Genomic DNA, 19,245 nt, shown 5'->3' on the forward strand with positions numbered 1-19,245 from the left:
AGCAGCCTACCTGTCAGCAGTGGATTTTTGAGATGTCCCATGCAGTAGAGTCCTCATAAGTCTTTCAGAGAAAAATGGGTACTTTCAGAGAAAAATGGTAGGTTTTTTGGAAAACCTAAAGGTTTTAGTAATTAGACCAGAATTTTATAGCACGTTTTGGAAAGAAAACTAACAAGTTATCCACCAACTCCTATGCTTAGACACCAAAAATTGGCAAAAATTACTACTAGCTTTGGAAATCCACACTTGAACCAGATTCTCCTTCGTAAAAATGGGAGTCTGGAGCATTTTAAGATGAGATGTCTGAAAGTTTTTTAATTTCATTGCCGCTAAACTTCTATGCAAAGCTTTTAAGGCTAGGAGAATTAGCAACAAGATAGATTATTCCACTGACACAGGATACTAGTAATTAAATGTACAATGAGAGACTTTACAAGATTCTGCCAGAACTACTGAAATTATATTGAGCCAAATTCATGTCTAGTGCAACTTCATCTGTGTCAGTGCTCTTGCTACCTCTAAGCACAGAGACATGATGAGTCAGGAGGAAGTATGTATTTTAGAGGAAATGGAGGGCAAACAGGTTATTGTCATACTTACATGAAGCAAGTTTCTAAAATTGTTTGACAAAAGACAGTATTTTTCATATTCTCCCTGCTGGTTAAAATGTAACGGAATGATTTTAGTTTCAGGAGGCAGCAAACAGGGTTGGGTCACAACTGGTATAGGGAGGGAAAACCTTTCATAAAGAATTGCTAACAAATGGGATTCAACACTCAGGAGGCTCAGATGGCCTATTAATTCTGGTTCTGGCTTTCTTCCAAAACAACTGTGCTTCCCTTTTAATTCATGGCTAATTTCTATCAGAGATACCAAGAGACCATTTCTTTCTTTGACAGGAAGCATCCGCATTGCTTAAATGGATTCGTGCGAGGGGCTTTAGCGAGCAGACATTGATTGGCTCGTCTCTGGGGCCTGGCAAAGGCCTGACGGGTACTAGTTTGACACAGGCAGCAAATGAAATACGACCTCCTGTAAACAGGCCTGAGCTTTTGGGCCTTTGTGGAATCGGGGAGCTAAGGACCTTTTCAATCCCTTTTAATTAATGAAGTGATTTGACTTGACTGAGATTACGCTTACAATAACGAATTAAAAAGTAATAAAGAGAAATCTCTTAACAAATATGCAACAGGGAGCAAGGACCAAATTCGGTACGTATCTGATCCCCATTGTATATCTTATTTCTGTATGCACCTCAGATCAATGATTTTAAATAGGATGCACTGACATCTGCATACTTCATATTTTCAAGTGGTTTTGTATAGAAGTTTATTATGATCTCATATGCCTATATGATTAGTTTAGTCCTTTCTTACTTCTGTTGTGCTAAATCTCTCTATTCCTCAGGGTTTTTGACAACTTATCCTAGCTGCTTTTGTGCTCTGTTTTCTCCTGTGGTGTGGCATGGTTTCAGCTGCCTTTTGCTGGATAGCAGTGAGCAATGATCACTGCATGTGTTTTGTAATGGGAACGCAAGTCATCCAGTGGCACTTCTGATAGTCACATAGTGAGTGTGAATCTATGCCCAGCCCAGTGTAAACGATTCCCTTCTGTATTACATTTGAAATCACTCTTGCTTTTTCCCCATCACCCCCTCACATAGTATTTTCAGATGACATGAAGTAGGAATGTTCCCAAATTTACTTAGAGAACAGACACATTGTGACTCTGTCTGATGGGTGCATTATAATTTTGGAGGTGTAATTCACTGTCATTAACTTTTCTTCCAGTCTGTTTTGAGTTCAGTGGTGATTGAAGTTCGTGCAAGTCTAGAAAAGCTCCACAGTATCAGGTTGGGTCTATTCTGATCCAAAGAAAGAACCATGGCTTGCTTAGACTTCTCCCTGGTGTTGGGTCTGAAGGTGTCAAAAGTGCCTTGCATACTAGCTGACAGGGTGCTTCACCTAAACTCCTGATTGAAACACTCAAACCAAAGTAATTGCTGAAATTGATGGGATAAATGGATTAAAGCCTCTGCACGCTTGACTAAAATGGTGTGGTATCTAGGGGCTTCCAAGAATATCAAGTGTATTTAAGATGAGGTTAGCTATGCTAAACCATGGAGGAAGTGTCCATACCACGAGTAGCATTTATCCACAGTATTGGTTATGGATGCTCACAAAATACTGTGTGTGAGTGTACTGCAGTGAAAAGCAACATGCAGAGGAATCTTGCTGTCTTTCACACACTTGGTATTTCCATGGTGCAGGAACTGCAAGATAGCTGTAGTCCTCAATCTGCTTTCTTGTACTATAGCATATGCTTAACTTTTCAGCAAATTCAGTTCCTTTACCTTTATTGCAAAGAATTGTCTGTTACAACACATATTGATTTCAGAACCTGAAATCACTCTTTTGTATATCGGCTGTGGAAGCAGCTCTTTTTTCTGCTGTAAAAAGGAATCGCCATCAATGTAAGGTTGAAGCATAAAATGTACAATTGTTTGTTAGAATTAAAAAAAAATTAATAATTTGACAGAGACTAAAGCAAAAGAGCAGAAATGTAATAAAGGCCTGGTGTGTCATACTCTGGGAGCTCACTAAAAAGCAGTTACACTTAGATAATGCTAGGGGTGTAGCATGAGAAGCATCTTAACATGTAGAAGAGGAGGATTTAGAGTGGGAAACAATGAGCACTAGTGTGGCAGTCATTAAATAACAGAGCACAGCTTCCATGAAAAGTTTTAGTATTTACAGCTTGGTTAAGATGCCACTTTAAGTACACAAATTAGTATGAAAAATCTCCTTAATTGCTAAAGTAGTGTGAGAATTCACAGAGAAGTGGTCACTGTCTATTTTAATTTGTTCCCTATTGCTTAACTGACCTAACATTTAAAAAACCCCTGCTCTCCTGAGAAGTTTTATTGCAGATTTAAGCTTGGAACTGCAATAATTTATATCTGTAGACTTTTAGACTAATTTGAAATTAGTAGTCATCAATGAATGAACATCTGCACTGAATAAATGTGATTTTGCTGGCCAGGGATACTTGCTGGTACTCTGAAAGGAAAATTAGTTCATTGGTTATAACTTTTTTTTAAAAAAAAACTACATGTAATGGGTTTAACTGTATTGTCCTGTAAAACTTCTCTTTGGTGCTTTTAAGCTAAAACTCTCCTTTAGATAGGCAAGTCATCTCACTGAAGATTCATTAACTCGGTTATTTTCATCGTTATTCTACAGCAGCATTTTTTTCCCTGCAGTTCAGAACTTGAAGAACTTGGAGCATCCAACAAATGCCGATGGCTCCCGCTTTCCCCTGAGGATTTCGAGGCTGGCCCTTCACTTCCCGCTGCCCAAACGTGCTGCTGCGGGCAGGTGCGCAGGGCCCCTCTCCCGGCACCTGGAAGGACTGCTGGGACATTTGCACCTGGAATTTCTGCTGAATTCCACTGGAGGGCAGGCGGATCGGCCCCGCCCAGCCCCACCGCAGCTTCGTGCTGCTGCAACGCGCGGAGCCGGGCGGGCAGCGCATCCCAAGCGGCCGCGCAAAGGCTGAAGTGATCACGGGACGCGGGTGTGAAGGTTCGTCTCGTAGAGATGGCAGTGCTGAGGGTGGTTTGAGCCGTCTCGTTCGGGTGGGAAGTCCGCGATGAGGGGAAGGAAAGGCAAACGAGAGAACGTATTGATGTCTCGGCAGCTTAGAAATACCTGCGTTAGATGGCATTACTCTAGAGCAGCTAATGTGTGGCTAGGTGACTGAAAGAAAAAAAAACAAAACAAAAACCCCTCTCTCTTGGAGATGGCAATTTTACTTGAGCATTGGAATAAGGAGGTTACCCCTAAGTTACAGATAATCATCCACATGTTTACGCTTGAGTATGGTCGTGGTAACTTAAGTTTAGTTCCGTAAATATCCTGGTGCCATGACTTTCTTGTGAAGTAGGTGAGTCTGCTGGATTTGGCTTTTAGAAAGTGTTTGAATTAATTTGAAAAATTCAAGCCCTTTGGAAAAGGACCTGGGGATCAAAAGCTGGACATGAGCCACCAATGTGCAGCTGCAGCCCAGAAGGCCAACTGCATCCTGGGCTGTATCAAAAAAAAAGTGTGGCCAGCAGATCAAGAGAGGTGATTCTGCCTCTCTGCTCTGCCCTGGTGAGACCTCACCTAGAATACTGCGTCCAGCTCTGGTGCCCCCGGCACAAGAAAGATGTGGACCTGTTGGAACGTGTCCAGAGAAGGGCCACTGGAGCACCTCTCTTGTGAGGATGGGCTGAGTGACTTGGTGTTGTTCAGTCTAAAAAAGAGAAGGCTCCGGGGGGGACCTCATAGTGGCCTTCCAGTACCTGGAGGGGGCCTACAAGAAAGCTGGAGAGGGCCTCTTTACAGGGGCTTGCAGTGAGAGGATGAGTGGTAATGGTTTTAAGCTGAAAGAAGAGAGATTTATTTTAGAGATCAGGTGTAAATTCTTCAGTGTAAGGGTGGTGAGACACTGGAACAGGCTGCCCGGAGATGTTGTGGAGGGCTCCATCCCTGGAGGTGTTCAAGGACAGGTTGGATGGGGCTCTGAGCAGCCTGTTCTCGTGGAAAGTGTCCCTGCACATGCAGGGGAGTTGGAATTCGATGATCTTTAAGGTCCCTTCCAACTCCAAAAATTCTGAGATTCTGTGAAAAATACACCTGACAACAGAGGAACAAGCCAAACTGGTAGAGTAGAAAAGATAAAGAAATATCAGAAAGACAGAGAGAAGAAATAAGTGATGTATTTATTTGGCAAAGAGGTTAGATGCCCACTAGAGAAGGCAGTGTTAGCAAGATGTTTTTTTAAACGTTTAATATCATCAGATGGAATGTGGAGAAATGATACTAAGGAAGGGGAAGGTATGTGAGTGAGACTGTCTTTGAATACCTTTTCAACAGCATTTTAGGCAATCTAGCTTTGAGGAAATGACTGTTTAAATCTAAAATAATGTAGACGGTTCAGGAATAAAGAAACAAGTGAGCAAAAACTGTTTCTCTTTCAAGATTTGGGAGCTAGTGGGAAGAAGAGAGCTGGGAGGCAGGAACAAAACTTTATGGAATGTAGTAAAGACTTTGGTATAACGGAAAGCCTGAAGATTATAGGTAAAGGAGAGTTGAAAAATTATGCTGAGAATGAGAAAGGACCAAGAGACAACTGAGATCTCTTCCATGAGATCTGGAAGAGGGGCAGTAAAAATTGGAGAGGGCCACCCTCAAATTTGAAGTATCCTACATCCTTATCAGAGAACATCAGCAGGTGAACTGCAGAGGGTTCAGAGAACCTGCTGGAGTTTGCTATGTGGAAACTGAGATCCTTGTTGAAAATGTGTGGTTTATTTTCTAATGTGGAAACTTCTTCTCGTGGCCTCTGTGACCCATTTACCTTCAGTTTCTCTTAAATCATCTCTTTGAGTGTCACTAGTTTGATATTTTATCTGAGATTTATTGAAGAGATTTGTGCTGTGTCTCCAAAGTCCTATGAAGAGGCGATGACAGTATTTCATGAGTTTCACTCCATGGATCTAACAGTGCTTTATGATAGTAGTCAGCATCCTTATTTTCACTGTATAAACAGGGACTCTGTGCCACGGATTAGAGTAATGAAAGATAGGTCCATTACTCACTATTCAGCATGACAGTCTAGATGTACAGTAATCCCACCTGGAAAATTTCTGGCTTGGTACTTGCTAGAAGGTTCACCAAAGGAAACATGTCAATGCTATCTACACTCTCTTAAAAGTCTGCTCCTCTGCACTGGTGAAGACAGCTTGCTGAGCTATGTAGGCTGTAATCTGACCTGACACATCCACTTCTGTCACTTCTATGGCTTTAGATTATGCACATTTGCTTTTTACGATAAAACAGATGATCTAAAAATTAAAAAAGAGTAGCACTTCAGGAAAGCATAATTTCAGGGAACTGTATATCAACCTAAATGCACTGTTAGGTCGCAGTGTTTAATGCAGCACTTACCTGTGGCAACATTTGCATTAAGTTGTGTCTTCTCTGCCGTGTGCCCTGTGATCATCTCTCACTGTATTGCCCTCAAGTATTGTCTAAATAAATATTAGAAGAGTCAGCTATAGAAACTGAGTTATTTTTACTATTTTCATGTAATAACTGTAAGCCCTGCAGGCCTAGTGCTGGCAAAATACCATAGATTTGTCATTTAGAAGCAGAAATTTCTGTGTAATTTCCCAAATAGAATTTTTGTCCCCTCTGCTGCCCTGAATTTGTTATTGTCACACGTTTTTCCTGGTTTTTCTAATGAGCTGTTAATGAGCTGCTAACTATGTATGTAAATTAAATGGGGTTAGACATTGAAAGCTTATAAAGAAATAATATAGCATATAATACTTCAAAGTGTTATAAAATAAATTAGTGTCTTTAATTTTGGTGGCACAACACTGACATTTAATAACCTATAGCTTCAATTACTGTAAATTATGTTAATGTAAGACATATTCAATCTGTACCCCAAGTGACACAGCAGACTAGTTCTTTCTTTCTCCCCTCATTACTGAGATGTATCTATAGTGTATGTGTGGGTTCCTGTGTGCCTTAGCAGAATGAGAAACTTACTAAAGATAGTAAAAGACTGGCAGTTCCACTTATCTTGCTTCTCAGTTGTGGTTATGTTTTAGCACCACAAAAACGTGTGGTGGAGCAGGCTTTGTACAACACAAGGGTGTTGTAGTGAAACTGTTAACTGCAGAGCTCCATCACCTTTGCAAAGAAGGGACAGCATGGCCTTTCCTCTGGACTGTTCTTGAAATGCTGGTGAGGCACAGCTCTGGAGGCTCTATGAGGAAACCAAGAGGTACTGTGTAAATATTAATATTTCTGTTAGATGTATTGGTATTGCAGGAAAAGGTACTCCCTGTTCTCACTCACTGCTGACCCCAGAGCTCACTACTGAGGGCTCAAATGGCCTCCTCATCTGTGGAAAGCTGACCTTCTCTGTAGGTTAGACTGGGCAAGCATGAGTTGAGCTGAACAGCCCATGCTTTAATGCAGTTTTCCCCTGGACCTTGTGGTATATACCAGGCTGCTACAGAGCAACTAGGCATCAGCTCAGGGCTGTCCTGCTCTCAGTGGGGTAGGATATAAAAACAGTCCAGACTGATTTTTAGTTTGCACAATTAGGAAGCTGGGAAAACACTACCTGAGTGAAAAACCTGGATTCTGCATCACAAAATGTAATTTAATCATTTGTTTGACAAGCGTAGTTTAGCTTAAATGATTTAGAATAATAGTTCAGAGTAAGCTAGCAAATGTTCTGCAGTATGTTTTGTGAAATTAATGAGGTTGTGGTAATATGAGACCACTAGCATACTTTGCCATTACATGTTTATTGAGAAGTAAGACAGGGCACAAGTTCTTTATGGTGGCTGAATCATGGAGAAGTCAGGTTAGTCTATGAGGAATCTGCATCATTCTGCCAGACTTTACTGTAACTAGGTTTTTGCTGTCTCATGTTGAATACTGCAAAGTTATTTAAACATTAAATCTGCCTTTTCTTTGTAATGATTTGAATGTTTCAAGACTTTGCAGAATCCTATGGTTTGGTTAGTCATAGTATTTAAATTGTTTTGAAAAACAAATGAATTAGTAGACAAAAAAAAGAAAAGCAAATATAAGTATGCTGAGTTTGCTTGTCTTAAGCTTCACAGAAGAGCTGAAAGTATTCCACCATATTCAGTGATGTCTTGTGCCATACCATATCGTACTGCCCTGTGTAGCCCAGAAAGATGGACTTGTTCTGAATTTCACTTGACTTGGAGGTCTGGGATTAGATCCTCAACTATATTTCTCAGTGCTTTCAGGGAATTATGCAATGTGTCACTATGTGATGCTGAAGCAAGAAGTAATTTTTTATTTATTATTTTCTTGTACTGTGCCATCCTTGTTCCATGTAGAAAATAAGGTATATAATTTATGTTCATTTCCTAGGAGACTGAAAACTTTGTCCTAAAAGCCTGTAGGGACTTTAATACTGTGAAGTCAGTGCTCCAAAGGCTGGTAACATAAAGCAGCACTCTGCTGCAGACAAACTAATCCTCCAACAATGTTTCATTCAATCAAAAAATGCTGCAGATTGAAGGTGTTACTGCATGCCTGCATTTTCAAGAGATTACTGTGAATGAACCGTATTTTCCACTGAATAGTAACAGCAAAACAGCCTACTCATCTAAATGTTTCCCCTGGTAATTTTGCCCTCAATGAGCAAAGATTGAGAAACAAGTAACTTTTTTGTTTTAATCTTTTTCCCCTTGATTATGTGAATAAAAACAGTTGTGAAAGAAATTAATATTTCTGGTTTAAACGTCTAATATAAATTTATTTTATATTATGTGGTGCTAATCAGTTCTCAAGCTAGCTAGATCCTGAAAACTATCTGGTTTTTTTCTGGACTAAATCTGAAAAAAAATTGCTGAGAAATCTTGTTATGATACATTTGAATTTATTTTGCAACACTAAGCTCTAGAAAGCATCCACTTCTCATATACATGTTTTCCTTTTCAAAATCAATACCTGATGAATCTTTTCCAGTGCATGCATAATTTTCCTTAAAATTTACATTAATGAAATGCACAGCTTTGGACAAACTCTAGTTTCTGTTGCTGTGATTTTAGCTGAGCCCATTTCCTGTTTCTCAGATTCTCAACTACGTGCTTTTGTGTCTGAAAGCATTCACATGTGTCCTGGTGATAGACCTGAAAATTGAAGAAACCCAAGATCTGCCTACAGAAACAAATAGTTTGGCTAAAGCCTCCATGGATGAGATGACAGGTCAGTTCTCCATTCTGCCATGCCCTCTATTCAAAGCTTGATTCTGATCTGAGGGACTCACTTAAGATGCGAGGGGCGCAGCCTTGTGTGAGTCTCAGGATAGGATGAAAGTTTCTGCAAATTGTCCCCAAAAAGCTCTTTGGTGAAACATTCAAAGATATGTGATGGTCTTGCTGCCGTTCCCAGTGAATGCATTTTTTTCATAGCAAAAATCTCTCATGCCTGCAAAGTTATTGCCAGTTGTGGGTGCACCCACAGAGCTGGCTCATGGGCTTGAACTCATACTCCTGTTCAGACCCATCAGGGGCAGAATTATTTCTCATATTGAGAAAAGCAGGTCGGTCAGGTGTGCCTGTTTTAGTGAATACTAGGAAGTCACACTGGGTGTCTGTCAGTGGGGTGCTTTTTCACAAACCCATAGTTCATTCTTAAAAGAAAAAAGCAAACAAACAAGGTAATGAAACCAACCAACCAGCTTATCCAAAGCCAGGGATGTGTAAACCATGTTACCAAAGAAGCTAATGACACAGTGGCTGACTTAGCTATAGACTGCTCTTTATTTCTCTTCATGTCTTACTGTTTCTTAGCAATTAAATGTTTTGTTTCTGAGGTTTGGAGCCCAGCTTCATAGAGCAGAGGTGAAGTTTCTGTCTAGATGAAAAAAGTTTTTAGTATGAGGTGCTCTCCAGTACTGCAACACTACAAATGGACACTTACAGCTTATTAAACTGGAAACCACTCCGCTGATGCATGCCATGCCATTTGACATTTTATATGGCTAAGATTGAAGATGAGGGGATAAAGGTGTGATAATAACGAAAGCAGTAGGGGTAGGGAAGTAGTGATGATGAAATGTTTACACTGGTAACTGTTTCATGAAGAAAACAAAATGAAAAAGAGGGGGAATGAAGAAAAGAAAAAATAGTGTAATGGGTGGTGTATTTATGAACTGAAGCCTTCTTTCCATGAAGTGAGGGGGGAAAAGGGTCTTTTAGCCAAAAGAGGTCATTCCATGCAAACCTCTAAAGGAAAGAGGATTTTGTAATGATAAAAGGAAGGGGGGGGAGTATGCTCCTTACACTTTAATGATTTCTTTGCTGCTCACAGATAGGAACTGGAACTCCACACTATTAGCCACAAATGGCATTTTGAAATGACTTTTTTTTTTGGGCAAACCCAAAAGACATTGCTAAGATTTACATTTTCAAATATATGCTGACCTTTTTTTCCTCTTTCTTTTAGTTCATTTGTCATCAGTATGTAATTGAATCAATATATTTCCTGATCAACCCAAAGATTGAATAAGGTCATGGGAAGCCATGTGTGGACATTAAAAATCATTATTTTACTCAAAATGAGCAGAGATGGCATAGACCATTCAGAGTTCCAAATGAAATTCTATTAGATTCTATTACACTTTTACAATTATAGAGACATTCCAATATTACAAGGGGAAATGAAGTCATAATAAAAAAGCCCAGAGGTGTATTACAAAGAAATGGGCATACTATTTTTCTAGTTAAAAACTTGATGAAAGGAGCTCTGCTACTTTTCAGTTGCTGAGGTGTGACCTTGTTCTTAAAAAAAAATAAAAAAATCCACACACCCCAGGAGCCAGCTTCCTTCTTCCTCACTTTTTATACTTCTTGCTTCACAACTATTTTTAAGGAGGACAGGATATTTAAGCTAATTTTTATTCTACAAATATTTATAAAGAAATACACAGTAATAAGTCTGATGTATTTATACATGTATCATGTTAGTATCTGTCTCTGGAAAAGTAGTTTTGGGGAGTTACTTGCTCCCCCATACTTGCAGGATGTTAAAAAGATACAAGCATTTTGCATGTGACAGATACAAATTTGATCATTGTTTTCCTAACTCTTCGTCCTCTTTACTTCATTCCTCCACCCTCATTAAAATGTTTGGTCAAGATATAAATCTTGGATTTGAGGTGAAATTCTTTGGATTAGACTTTTTTAGGAAACCCAGATTCATTGTCCGTAACAGAACCGATTTCTACATGTAGGGATGCACAGCTGTACATTGACCTGCAGCTAAAAATGAGGTTACTGTAGAATTTTAAAGGTGCAGTCATTATCTGACCAAGGGTCATCTCAGCTAGACATTGCATGGAGAAGGGTGGAAGAAGCCAGTTTGCAGAGTTTTTACTTCATTCCAGACCTGAAGGAATGGGGAAGGATTTTGGTGTAACTTTTTTCCAAGAATCAAGCACACTGTTTGTATTAGTTCTGTATTTGTATTGGCTAGATGTTAGTGAACTGTTCCTCTGCTGCTGTTCCAAAGAAAATGTCAAATTATAGAGACTGTTCAGAGGTGAGTTATATGAAAAATGAAAAAATGAAATGTTGTCTCAGGCACTGACAAAGGAAAGGCTGCAAAGGTATCTCAGTTTCCAGGGGGGCAAAAGGAAGGAAATGAAGTCTAATGGTGAACTGTAAGTCAGATGGTAACTTCAAAGAGCATCTGCTAAACAACAGAATCGTGCCTATTACCAACCACAATAAATTATAGTCATTTTCAGAAATGAACACTTCCAAAATTACCAAGCAGAACAAGTGAGGGGGTAGAATAAAAAACATACTATCTTCTTTCCAAGGTTTGGGAGACTAGCAGAGCTGTTCTGGAAGAATTCGTAGTAATTAGGTCACTACTTGTCTCCTTTCTGCATGGTTAAAGGCAGAAGCTGTGATTGAAGACAGAGAGAAGCACCTGAAGAGCCCCCTGGTAATGTCAATGCGCGTTAGAGTGTTTACCTTCCCCAATGTTTCCAGTGTTACCTTTTATGATATTCTGTAGGTACCTGAGCTTGTTTCTGCAAGTCATCTAGGGACCCTCCTGGTACTTTCAGCATTACTACAGGATTACTACAGTTTATTTACTGTAATAACTACAGCAAGGCAACAAATTGTGATCATATTTCTGAAGGCGGCTTTGTGGTGCAGTTGGTTCCTCATAAATGAGCACATTTATGATTAGGCCTTTATTTTTAATCACATAAATTGAATGAATTCCTAATTTCAGGATATAGATCACAGGTTTACCGTTATCTGTGTTTGAAGTTGTCAAGAAGTTTATTTAAATGTGCAATGAAGGATAAGCTCTCTAATGTTTCACTGGTGCTGTTAGGGGTTTTTTCCAGGCACTTGTTACATATAAAACTAAATATCCTTTGGCTGCTCTTATCTGACTTCCTTTCAGAGCAATAGCTGTTCTCTTGGGTTTACTTCTTGGTAGTGACCCCGCATCTGCTGTTTTGACCTCATAAACTGCAAATCTGTTTGTCATCTTTTTTTTGTGTGTGCATTGGTGGGCCTTTTGTCACCTGGGGAACAGACTTCTAACAGCTTGGCATTTTTTGGTACCTCCTCAGGACCAAATTAATAGGTTTCAATCAAATAGTTGCAGAATATGTTGTGGATGTATGAGTGGCCGTTGCAAATGAATATAAATCTAGATTAGTTAACTTCTCTCATGGAAGTGGTTTACAATGGTAATCCTGATAATGTATCTTAAAGCATCTTTCTTAGATAAATTAATTTTGAACTGGTATTGGTTTCGTATACCTTACAAATTCCTGTGCAAAGCCTGTCAGAAGGGGTTAGTGCAAAATGTGATGAGGAGAAAGTAAAATTTCCAAAACAAGAGACTGATGTTAAATCTTGAGCAGAGATTCCTATGTTACCTTGAAGTTGGCCTCTGAGGTTTGTTTTAAGCCAGTTCTGCAATGAAAGTATATGCAAGTGTCATAGCTACTTTTAAGTGGGTAAGGAATAATTGATGAAAGAGTCAATTGCTAAAATGACCTCCCCAAACCCTCCTAGCAGTTACTGAGACATTAAAGTGACAAAGATGGGATCAAGCTAGCAAATGAGAATGTGCAACGCTGTCTTCTCAGAATGATTTCCAGTCTAAGCAACTATTTTGAACCCAATATATTGTCCAATAAGCTTGAAAGCAAATGCCTAATGAAAAATTACATTTAAATGTTGTGACTGTTTTGGGGAATTTTTCACCAAAAAATATTTATAGTTTTGCCATTATTCCTGCCCTCTTTTTTCTTCTGTCAATCTGCTCTTTCTATATGGATAAAATAGAGAAAACAATAGGAAAATTCAGAGAATTAATATGTTTGCAAAACTAATGTTGTTGTTCTGGTTTCCAAAAGGCTTTTTATCTTAAAAACTAGGAAAGTATTATTTTTACTGTTTTTATAAGCCAAAACCTCTGTCCAGCTCTACTTAATATTCTTAATTCTCTGCTAATGTCAACTACAGTAATTCATTTACATGAAAATAGGTGAAGATTCTACATTATTTTCACACAAGCCAACTGATTTGAAGGGCAAATTTTGCCTTCCTTTCTTGTATTGCACAGTACCTGTCCTCCTTCACGAGGAGAGTTATTAGAGTTTGACCTTAAATGATTTGTTGAAAGCCAGAAAAGGAGTCAGTGTTAGAGTGGAGGAATTTTGGCTTCTAATCCAGAGTTCAAATGACTAAACCATACATCTGATAAAATGAAACTTAAACCCGTGATACTGTACATTGTACAGCACATTTAAAATGCATTTACTTCCCCTCCCCAGGAGCCTCAATAGCTCCAAAATAACTTTTAAAAATAAATTGTTTATTGAAAGATTAAGAGCATTTTATTGACTTTGCGGTTATGGCCAATTTCAGTGCATTTTTCTGACAGTATCTAGTCACAGATAGTCTCTTTCCTACGTGTGATGGTTTTATTATGTGAAAGAAGCCTACCTACTGTTTATCCTTCCCTTGCTCTCATCCTCACAGTCTCCTATGTTCCCCCAATGCTTTGTATGTCAAACGATCTCCCTGTCTCAATTCAAATCCCTCCTTAAGAGACAACTTCTGTGCAGATTTCCTATAATGAATCCCCCAAGATATCCATACTGATTTGAGACAGGACTTTCATCTATTGTAGCATGTATGGCTGATGACACAATTTCTGAACCTAATACTGCTGTGTTCAGAGCAGTTTTGAAAAAATCTTTAAGGAAAAAAATCAAACACTTTTTTCATTTTTTCTTTTTTCACTGTGCCTCTGTAACAAAGAAGCTTATTTTAAAAGTAGGGTAAATTAACAGATCAACTTCTAAATATGCAGAATAAATTATAATTAGTTCACAAATAATTTAAATACTGTCATCTTTTTAAAATTTTGTAGTGCCCTCTACATCCAAGTGCGCCTAGAGCAGTCGTGAAACTGAATGTCTTCATAAACCTTGGCACTCTTGCAGCCCTCTTGAACTTTCCTTTCCTGCTTTTGCAGCATATACCCCTCTAAGCTCAGGTGAGTTTGTTCAGGACTGAGTATGGATCTGGGGTGCTTTTGTAGCCAGTGTCCACATCATGAAGAACAGGGGCAGTCTGTTTTCTATAGGAGATTCCTGACTTGGGAGTTTGCTTTTGCTCAGTTTTCTGAAGCCAGGGTTTTGTATTCTGGAGTGTGGTGCTAGCTCTACCTTTTCAGCTGAGCCTGTGCCAAACATGAAATTAAAATATTACTTTCTTTTCTTACTTGCCTGATTAATTTCTTCTTTCCCAACTCTACTGACTTCTGTATTATCACAAATGCATTTTTTTGTATTATTCTTTTTTTAACTAACATGGGTTTCTCCACTTTTGTGACTGTGGGTGAACAATAAATTGTGGATTATTTATTTGGTAGTTGCATGTATTACTGTATTGGACTGTTTTCTAAAGCACCTGTGTGATGATAATTTCTGCAAATGAGACAGAACTGGTTGACCTGTGATCTGCTCTGGTATGGCAACTACTACGTTCAAGGTATTTTCTGGTAATTGCTGTGTAAAATCACAGAAAATGAGCTGAGGGGAAAAACTCTTGAAAGTGTTTTTATTCTGCTAGTTTCTAAACTGACTCAGTCATTACATTCAGGGAAAAAAATGGGCAACAATAGAAGTAATGCAAATGGCATGTTCTCCTAACACAGACTGGATAGATATTAAATCCCCAGGAGCCAAATGAACTCAAGAAAGTTCTGTAAAATGCCATGTTATTGCATGTGGGCTTGTGACTTTTGACCACTGTGCAAGTATGAACAAACAGACACACCTAAATACAGACTTTGTAGAATTGTGGTGATTTTTAATCATAAGCCTAAAATGCTTACAATACTTCAGTCCACTCTTTTTGAATTTTGGACTCATGTCTGTCCTGCCACTTTTGTTTGGAATAATGCACAACAGAGGTGGAGTCATGGCTTTTCAATTCCAATCCAAGAAAAGGTAGCTTTTGGCAGGTGGTCTGAAAACATGCAAACCAAAATGCTCTTAAAAATATCTGTTCCTCCTCTGTGTTTTGGATCCTTCGAACTGAAACCTCTGAGATAATAGGTGTATCATGATTATAGATCTATAATCCATGACCTTATTACAAGTGATAAATTAATATTTCCAAACCTAATTGCTTCACTAATGTGCACTCACACCTGTCCTAACTTACTTCTGCCATTTTTCAAACTGTCAGTGAAAACAGCTGATCACCATTCTCTGCTGAAACAAATCTGCATCTAGTAGCAGAGTGAAAAATAATATCATACTCACATGAACAAAAAGCAGTGAAATGTAGACAGAAATGGTTTGGAAGAAAAGTTGCTTTGACTAAAAGCTTTGAACAGAAAGAGGTTAACTTACAGGTTTCACAGATGTACCACCTTGAAGTTAATGGACCAGGACTGGTATAAATGAGAGAAGAATCTGGTCACTTGTGTCAAAATACCCAGGACCTTTTTATCTTGTATGCTGGTTTCATTCCACAATGACTCGGGTGCTTCACATCCTTCTCTCAAGCTATTGTTCCATTAGGCTCCAGCATCTCTGAATCCTACCTGTGCCTTACTCAGACAAACTCACATTATAAGTAAACAGGAACCTGACCTAGTAAAATCTGAAACAATAAATGTTCCTCTGTCATTTAGCAAAGCATGTCTCTGCAGGATCTGGTCCTGTTAGATTTCCTGAGTAAAGATGAATTAAAGCACTGTGTGACTTCTATGTAACCTTGTAGTTATGCAGCAGGTTTCACAGTAGTCATATCTCCAAGTTTCTTTTTTGATATGGTGATCTGTAATATTGTGCTCAAAGGAAACAAACAAATAGTTTCCTCACTGCTTCTCCACACCCCCATCCCTACCCCCCACCCCCCAGATTCTTGTGCAGAAGTCCACAATACATTTCAGTTAAATTGCATATGATCTGTATTGCTCCTCAAATATGCAAAGCTTCCATTTTCTTTAATCATCCTAACTTTGTAAACCAAGTAATAATTTCACTTTGCAATTTTTCTCCAGTGCTTTTTGTTCTTCTAAAAACTGAGTGTCTAGAAGGAATATTGGTCCCGGTGCACATGGTATTTGGGACAAAAAGATAAATGGGAATTTATTGATCAGGAAAATCACTCAACTCTAATTTCTCAGATGTTACTGAATAAGAGATCACTTTGATGTGAAGCAGAATTGTCTAGTTTGAATACTTTTAGAATTATTCTGTAATTCTAGGGTTCCATTTCAGAAATTAGCAGTCTGTGGCTAATAATAGAGCAGGGCAGTATCTCTTGAGTGTCTTCAAACATCCTTCCTGAAACCATACTTAAAAAAACAGCAAAACAAAAAAACCCCAAGCCCCCATAAAACCACATAGAGTAATATTTCAACCTAACGCTGCAGTCCTTAAAAACTGAAAGGTCTTTAAAAATCACAACAGATATGAAATTAGAGTTGGGCTGGAAATTAAGTGGAGAGTCATAGCGGGGAAAGGTAGAGGAGTGAATGAGAATTTCCATAAAGAAAGTGAGTATACTTCCAAAGGCATGCAATGAGATGTTTTAAAAGCTGACTTTGAGAGACAAAGAGATACAGAAAATCAGAGCAAGACAGGTAGAATCCTGTGTGTATAATCCACAAGTGATTCTTAATAGGCAGTAAATTAGCTGAAGCATAGAGAAGAGTACTTATTTTTGTGGCAATAGCAAAGATTTCATTTTCCAGCAAGTATTTTACTGAAAAAAAATAACTGAAAAGTAATGCAAAGAATAGGAGGATAATTGCGAATTAGGAGCCAAATTATGCCAGGCACAATTGAATAAGTTCTGACTTTTCTTACTGACAGACATGTATATTAATAGTTGGCACTTATTGAACTAAATATGAATATTCATCTTCATTTATATTTCAAGGCCTTTCATTCCTCAAGGACCACAGTGCTTTTGACCAATTTTCATCCACATTACTAAAATGACAGCTTTCACTCCTGGGCCCTGACAGAGGTCTGCAGAATTCATTGGAGGTCCTGGGAGGAGGGAACCAGCTCCCGCTCCCAGCTGTCCACAAACACTCATTAAGAGAGGCAAATATCCAACAGAATCTCTGTGAGAATTTTTAATCACGCAAAGGCTCTGCTAATTAGGTAGCTGATGGGGCATAGAGAGCACAAGGACGAATTCTTTAAACAAAGGACTAGAAACTTTAAGAGCTTTAATTACTTGGGCACAGAGTTCATTTCAGAACTTGGGAGCAAATTATTCTGATAACAATAAGACCAAGTAGCAGACTATATGAGTGAGAATAGTGGAGAAAAGTTCCATTTTCTTGGGCTGTCTCTACCTTGATTGGAGCATATTGGAAATTGAGGGGGTTATAAAGGTATTAATAATAAACTTCATTGTGAAATGGATTTGATGCAGAAGATTTCTTATGAATGTGCATTATCTTCCTCTTTTCTGTGAGGATTGTTTTGCAAGAGAGTATTTGTTGTGTCCTAAACTTCAAAATGCTCATTTAGCTCAGGAGGTGGCTACTTTTACAGAAATGGAAAACAATAGCCATTTTCAAAACAAAATCCCCCCTTTTGTTTAGTGTGGCAGATTGTTTCCAAAACCTAAAATCTGGAAATACATTGCTTTTTCACAGGCTAGAAGAAAATCCATTTTTCTGGCAGAAAATTATGGGTTTGTTTTTTGCTTGCTCTGTAAATGCATGAATAGCATGGCTGTGTTGTATGGTTTCTCCCAGGATACAATTTAGGCTAAAACAATTTCCTAAATCCCTTTCTCCTATGTAGAATAAGGAAGAGACAGAAATTGCTAAGGAAAAAATATAAAGCTTGAAGAGTTGAGGTTAGGGAACTGTACTTTCTTACCCATCAAGAGAAGAATATAGAAAGTATGCAGCTCTCCTTAACTTGGAAAATGGAAAGCAGCTGATGTGCTGCTCTTGTCATTGCAGCTGAGAAATTTTAGCAAGCTAATCTGAATTGAGCACAAGGGGCACATCCTGCCTGTGTGCTGGTTGAAAAGTTTGTTGTTGTTTGTTTTTTTTTCCTTTGAGCAGAAGCTGGGGCACCCAGGCAGGAAGGAAAGGAGGCGTTTGCTGTCTGCTGCAAAAAGTTTGCTGGCCTTGGACATCAACAACATTCAGGTTAGGGGGAACCACTGTATGATACCTCTGCTGTATATTATAAGTCTTCTGTGAAGATACACATGGAATTTTCCGTCCTTCTTTAGGAAGGAACTTAAACTTGTCTGGGGGTGAGTTTCTTACAACAGGGAAGCTAATAGCTTTTACCATGTGTTTATATACCTTTAAAGAAAACTATGTTCTAAGGGATTACTTTTTTCCTGTATATGTGGTGCAACCCATATGTAATGATTACAGATATGTTTAGCTATAACGTTAGTATCTAAGCACAAATTTTACATCTAAGGGACTCTGCTTACTGCTGATAGGGAGATGAGCTTGAACAAGTCAAGTGACTGTGCAGGAAGTTTCAGGGAGTTGCAGATGGACCGATGACAATGTAACTTGGGATCATTTAGAGCTGATTTTGCTTGGTGAGCAAGTGGTGGACTGATGTGTATTCAGAGTTTCAGAAAGAAATTAGAGAAGAAAGAAATACATATCTGCTCAGAGGACAGATCTGAGAAAACTTCAAGATAAATCTTGAAACTTGAACTAATTTTGTTGTGTTTGATACCTCATTAATTGTATATTTTATCCACTGCAGAGGAAAGGCATTGCTAAAAAGAAACTGCAACAGTCTGTGGTTGTGAACAAGCTTTCATTTTGTATGTACTTTTCCCCCCATGAATAAACAGAGGCCTGAGAGCAATAAACAGAGCTGAGTCGTTCTGTTAGGAAGTCATTCTGCCCACTATATTCCCTCAGGTGCTTGCGAGAGCAGCCAGAGTAACAAAATGTAGTACTGACAGAAGAGCTTTTTCATCATTGTTGCTTTTTGGTTTTAATTCCCAGGAAAGCAGGCTAAGCTGACAAGCTGGAATAATTCTGTCACCTTCGTTCCTACTATTTCTGACAGCAGTTACAACAGAATAAACAAATAGGTGAGGGAGAAAATGTGAACAGAAGA

Source organism: Chaetura pelagica, unplaced genomic scaffold (assembly GCF_000747805.2).
Source record: "Chaetura pelagica isolate M959 unplaced genomic scaffold, ChaPel_1.0 scaffold153, whole genome shotgun sequence".
NCBI classification, from domain to species: domain Eukaryota; kingdom Metazoa; phylum Chordata; class Aves; order Apodiformes; family Apodidae; genus Chaetura; species Chaetura pelagica.